Source organism: Momordica charantia (assembly GCF_013281855.1).
Source record: "Momordica charantia cultivar OHB3-1 chromosome 3 unlocalized genomic scaffold, Mcharantia_2.0 BLBB01000003.1, whole genome shotgun sequence".
NCBI lineage: Eukaryota > Viridiplantae > Streptophyta > Magnoliopsida > Cucurbitales > Cucurbitaceae > Momordica > Momordica charantia.
Genome location: NW_028275161.1, coordinates 3,913,866 through 3,920,224, shown reverse-complemented (window position 1 = coordinate 3,920,224; position 6,359 = coordinate 3,913,866). Strand labels below are relative to the sequence as shown.

Here is a 6,359-nt window from a genome sequence, read left to right as displayed (position 1 = left end):
GTTTTCAGGTATCGAGCTAGCTCTTGGGATGGTGATGGCGAGGAGGAGGCTTGAACGGAAAGACCATTAGCTATGCTGCGTGAAATTAATTTCTTTTAGTTAGGATATTTGTGGTCATTTAATCTTGTAGTTGAGTTGGTAGTGGTTGGTTTTGTTTAGTTTTATTGTCTAAAGGATGATTGTAAGGGTGCCGATTCATTATTCTTTTAGAGCATTAACTTTGTTAGCCTCTTGAACTACGGGATTGTAATCTGCATAGGATATTTATGAATACATTCGTTTAAGTTGTTCGTACTTGAATTAGTTTTTGCTTCATTGCCATTCGAGATGTTAAAATTCATTTAGTGGATGGTTTATAGTTAGTAAAGGTTTCCTTGAAGGGTTTGGTTAACGTGAAGTCGGTATTAAATGGTTTATCTGTATAGGATTTGAGTTTCTCTTAAAACTTTAGTGTTGTTGTTCTAATTGTTCAAGCTCTCGTGAGTGTTGAAAATCAGAGTAGCGCAGCGGAAGCGTGGTAGTTCTATTGCTTAGTATTGTTGTGAAGAAAATTCTCTTGTTTATGTGAAAATTTTAGGTAGGCTTAGTAACGGTCCATGTTTGGAAATGGTGAAATTCCTGGAGCGTTACAATTTATACACTAAAGCCCAACCTTGGGAAAGGTGAGTTAGGTAAAATAATAGGAAATCAATATGGGATGTGACTTAGGAATAAGCGTATAAAATATGGTCCTAGGAATAGGCCCTCTGACCCATAATGCAAATGAGTTGGTAGATATTCTCTAGGATTGTAATCACACATACGAATATGATTGTAGGTTACCCTAGCCTCTGCAGCAACCAAAAGCGATAGTGAAAGAGTAGAACTCAAATCCCAAGAAAAGTCAGGAATTGCGCCTGGTGCATTTTCCCAACATAGTGTGTTTTCCATGTTTTGCATCAAAACTAAGGTAGGAAACAAGGAGGTTGAGTTTCATTAAATTGCTTGATAGTTAAAACCCCAAACAACAACATTTCACCATTATTTTCTTCCTAAATCACAATTGCATATTTGAACCATTTCACTGCATTACTTGATTTTGAAAAGCAACAAGTCCCTGAGGATTCGACTTTGGATTACTTCCGAGTATTACTTGTGACCGTGTGCGCTTGCACGAGTCTCTAATCTTTTTAAAGGTAGAGAAAATTCCAACAGGAACCCAGCTCTCACTTTTGGTTAACACTTCCAATTACTGCGGTAAATCTCGTTGGGCAGTTCTTTCACTGTCAGCTTGTCGTTTTCTGCTGCTTTCTGAATTTGGATCTGATGCTGTAGCATCGTCAAAGCTGTAGCAAAATGCACCAAAATTAGCTCGATTGCAATTGACAATACTACAGTGCAGAAAGCTAGTGTTTATGATCTTTTTAGCACAAAAACAGTGACTAAGGGTGCAAGGGATGCTATCTTTAGCTAATTTATACCAACATTATACCCAAATAACTCTCTATTTTGAGAGTTATCACTAGGATGTATCAAAAATGGGGAATTGTGAGTCATCAATCAATAACTCATTCTTGAGGTCGACATCTTTAGGCACACATAAGCGTTATTGATACAAAAGTCCAAAGTTTGAGGATATGGAGAACTCATTCATTTGCCCTGAATCTACTTTATGGAAATTATTAACACGGTTTGGATCTCCCTATTGAGCGTCAATAATTCTTTGTCTCAAGGTTGGCTTAATTGATCCCTACACCAACTGTAACCTCACCCACTGCAACTAGTATCTCTACACGTTCCAAATCACTAAGTATATACGTTAGAGTGATGATCAAGGTTGATGTGTGGGTCGTCTTCCTACGTAATGCATCTGCCACTACATTTGCTCCACCTATGCTATAAAATCTCATAGTCACAATCTTTCACTAACTCAAGCCACCTTCGTTGTCTCATTTTTAACTCATTCTAAGTGAAAAAGTACTTGAATCTCTTATGGCCTATAAAGATTTGAATTTTCTCTCTATATAGGTAGTACCTCCAAATTTTCAAAGTAAATACCACTTCTGTTAATTCCAAATCATAGGTCGGATAATTTAGTGCGTGGTTCTTTTACTGATGAGAGGCATAAGCAATTAACTTTACCATGTTGCATCAAAACACAACCTAGCCCTTCTTAGATGCATCACTACTATAAATAACGAAATCTCTTGTTCCATACGGCACAAGAAGCACTACTGTTGAAACCAGCCTTTGGTTGAGTTCCTAGAAACTCAATTCGCAAGCTTTATTCCAAACAAACGAGTTGCCCTTTCAAGTTAATTGAGATAGGATGTGGCTATGCTGGAGAAATCCTGCACAAATCGATGGCAATAACCTGTCAGTCCCAAAAAACTACGTACCTCACTGACAGTAGATGGACGATGTTGATTGGTCACTGCTTCCACCTCTGTTGGATCTATTGAGACTCCGTCTTTTGACACCATGTATCCTAAGAATGTTGCAGTCAGAATTCACATTTAGAGAATTTAGCATATAACTTATTCACTCTTAGAGTTGTCAACACTCTCTTAAGGTGAGAGGAGTTCCTCATGCTTGGTGTTTGTTTTAGAATATACTAAAATATTATAAAAAAAAATAATCACAAAGGTGTCAAGGAACTCCTTAAACACTCTATTCATTAAGTTCATCAAAACTGTTGGTGCATTCGTCAGTCCAAAAGACATTATAATCAATTCATAATGCTCATACTTAGACTTGAAAGCTGTTTTGGGGATATCTTCATCTTTTATTCTCAACTGGTGCTATCCTAACTACAAGTCGATCTTAAAAAATACAATAGCTGCCTAAAGTTTATTGAAGAGATCACCAATCCAAGGTAAAGAATACTTATTCTTTATTGTCACCTTGTTCAGCTCTCGATAATCGATACATAGTCTCATGGACCGATATTTCTTCTTCACGAACAAAATTGGTGCACCCCAAGGCTAAAGACTAGGGCGTATAAAGCCTTTGCTCAGTAACTCCTATATTTGTGACTTAAGCTCTTTCAAATTTGGTAGGGCCATTCTATATGGAGCCTTAGAGATGGGAGTTGTCCCCAGCTCGAGCTCCATGCTGAAATCCACCTCTTAAACTGGTGCTAATCCTAAAAGATCCTTAGGGAACACATCTATGAATTCCCTAACTACGGGCACTAAAGTTGTCGTAATTGTAGCTTCAGTACCCGTAGTACATCTAATGTCAACTATACTAGCCAAAAAGCCTCATACTCCTTGATGGATCAACTTCTTCACTTTTTTAATGTTGATACCACTTTAGGAATGACCTTAGTTTGGGATATCTTAAATTTAAATCTCATTCTTGATGGTGGTTTAAAAATGACTTCTTTAGGATAACAATAAATGTTGGCATGATTTGCAGACAACCATTATATACCAAGAATAACATCAAAATCACTCATATCGAGGACTGTTAGTGTCATATCCAATAAGCGATCCGACACCAAGATGCTGGATATCTTACACGCAGACTTGTTGAAGTAGTTCAACACATTGTTGTACGTAGAACCCCTGACAAGCTTTTACTGTCTCACTAGCTAACATAATCACTCTTGCAAGGTGGAAACTGACAATACATACACTAACAGTTCCAACTCTGACTTAGCTCGATTCACAAATGAGGCCGATATAAAAGAGTGTGTATAGTTATTGAATCAAACAATACCAACACATAGTGACCAATAATAAGTAGCATACCTGTCACTAGCATTTGAGTTCTCACCTTCTTGACGTGTATTGGTGAACACCTTACCCTATTTTTAAGTTGAATTTCTTGTAGTTGCCTGGTTGGAGTTCAAGGGTTGGTTTTCACCACCTGTAGTATTTCTTTTAACGCCACATCCCTTTCTTGCTATATTTAAAACATACTATGGTTCTTGACAAACATCGCCCCCAATGACGTTTCCCACAAGTACCGCATATTATTTTTCATAATTAAGGTCTTGATGTCGGTTAGGTTGTTGTCTCTGAACTTGAGTGTAGTTTAATGTCACTCGATAGTGCTCCGTAGGGCCTACTTTTCGAATATGTTGCTAACTTACCCACTTGCATTTCCAGGTTCCTTAGTGATGCTGCTTGACTTTGTACTGTGGCATCATTCTTTTCCATATACTGCTTCATCAGATTCTCCAAAGATCCAAATGATCCTTCAGGTGGCCTTGGTTCTACTCCCTGACCTTGGTTAGCAAATTCTGGGGGATAGTTTCCTTTTTGCTGATATGCTGGAGCATTGGATGTTCTAGCATTATTTCCTCCCTAATTTTCGCTCCAACTAAAGTTGTGATGGTTCCTCCAGCTTGGATTATATGTATTGGAATACAGTTTGTTTCTGTTGTTCTAAGAATTCCTCAAGTAAAATACCGAAGCTGTGTTTCCAGGGCAATCATTGAAATAATGCTCTCCCTTGCAAGAAGAACAGAAAATTCCTTGGATGTTGCTAACATTTGCTTTGGCAGCAGATGCTCGCACTGCATTTTGCTGCGTCATACTCCTCATAACCAAATCCGTCAGATTCTCAATCTTTAAATTTAATGCAGTGAAAGATTCTGATTCATTCAATCCCTTGCCTTCTTTACTCTGAATAGCTGTAGGATCAGATCATGAATGGTTGTCTGATGATATCCTCTCTAAGATATTGAATGCTTCAGCATAAGTTTTGCTGGCAATACTCCATTTGCTGACGCATCAATGACCAAGCGCGTGGCGTCGTCCAATCCATTGTAGTATGTCTCAATCTGAATGCATCTTGGGATCCCGTGGTGAGGGCATTTTTGCAGAAGTCTTTTGAAATGCTCCCATGACTCACTAACTGACTCCCCAGCAAATTGTTGAAAATTGTTAATCTCACTTTTGTATTTGGCATTCTTGCTTGGTGGGGAGTACATTATAAAAAATTTATCTGCCAAGTCGTTCCAGCTTGTGATCGACTAGGAAGATAATAACTTCAACCAAGTCTTTGCTTCGTCTCTCAGCTAATAGGGGAACAACTTAAGTCGTAGCACTTCTTTGCTACATCCCTCAACCTTAAATGAATCGCAAACTCCCATAAAAAACTTCATATGAGTAGATACCGTATTTCGTCCAAGTCATTTTAATTTTATTTGATATTTGTTGTGCGGTATTTGGTATTTGTTATTAAAAATACAAACAAAATAACAAAAACTAAAATAATAATAAATTGAAATTGAAACTATGGATTTAGGAACGAAAATTGAAAATAAAAACTAAAATTTTTTAAAATACAAAATAGTTCTCTTCAATTTCTCTTAATATTTTTCTCACTTCCCTTTTTCTCTCGTTACCTCTCCCTCACTCTTCAAATTCTATGTAACTTCCCCCTTTCTCCCAACATTATCTTCTTCTCTCTCACATTTTCACTCGTCCCAACTATTTTTCTTCCTCCACCACATTCTCCCTCAATTCCACTAATCTTTCTCTTTTTCTCTCACACGTACATCTCACATTCCTTTCTTTCTAAGTTTCATCTTCCCTATATAAGGATTGATTTTTATTATTAAATGGGAGGAAACACATACGGAACAAAGGGGGAGAAGAAATATACACGAAACAAATGAGGGGAGGTCGTATGTAAATTCTATGAAAGATTAAAATCTACTGCTCACCTTCTCTACAGAATCTCCACTTTTTGCAGAGGCATTCTTCCCAAAAATCTCTTTTTATCCTTTTTTATTTTTCTCTCTCTTCAATACATAAGGATTCTCTCCAAAATCTCTATCATCACCTACAAGAATCTCCATTTTTCACATAGGGTATTTCTCTAAAAAAATCTCTCCCTACCTCTAAAGAAAACTCTACTCTTACGAGGTCGTTTCTAAAATCTCCCTTTCATCACCTCTCCCAATATAGTCTTCATTCCCAAAATTCTCTCAGGCTCAACATCTGCAGCTGGAAGGTTTGAAATTCTCTTTCCCTGTTATTTTATTTAATAATTATTTTTAAATTAAAATAGGAGAGAATGTGATTTTGCTGCACTCTTATTTTGTAGAATATATATGTTATTAGGCATTCAATAATTTCAATTTCATATATTAATTACTGTATCTTCTCCACTTTGGACTACATGTTTACTGTTAGTTTCATTTAATTTTTTTATTATTAGATAACATGGAAGATCTAATTTATGTTCTTGTTAATTATTATTTTATAGGAATTAAAATCATGATGCTATGTAATTTATTGTTATATATACTTTTATATTCCTTACATCCATGAAATTCCATGTATCTAAACATAAAATGTCAAAAAAAAAAAAAAAAATTAATCAACTATAATTTCAAAACAAATTGGAGAAAATAAATACTT

At 36.3% G+C, this 6,359-nt stretch overlaps 1 non-coding gene across 1 annotated transcript; it reads left to right on the top strand.

Moving 5' to 3' along the window:
• Nucleotides 1-4,787: 4,787 nt before the first annotated feature.
• LOC148212185 (small nucleolar RNA R71) lies at nucleotides 4,788-4,894 on the top strand. The gene has a single exon (XR_015789975.1). It is a non-coding gene; the product is annotated as a small nucleolar RNA R71 (small nucleolar RNA).
• Nucleotides 4,895-6,359: the final 1,465 nt, after the last annotated feature.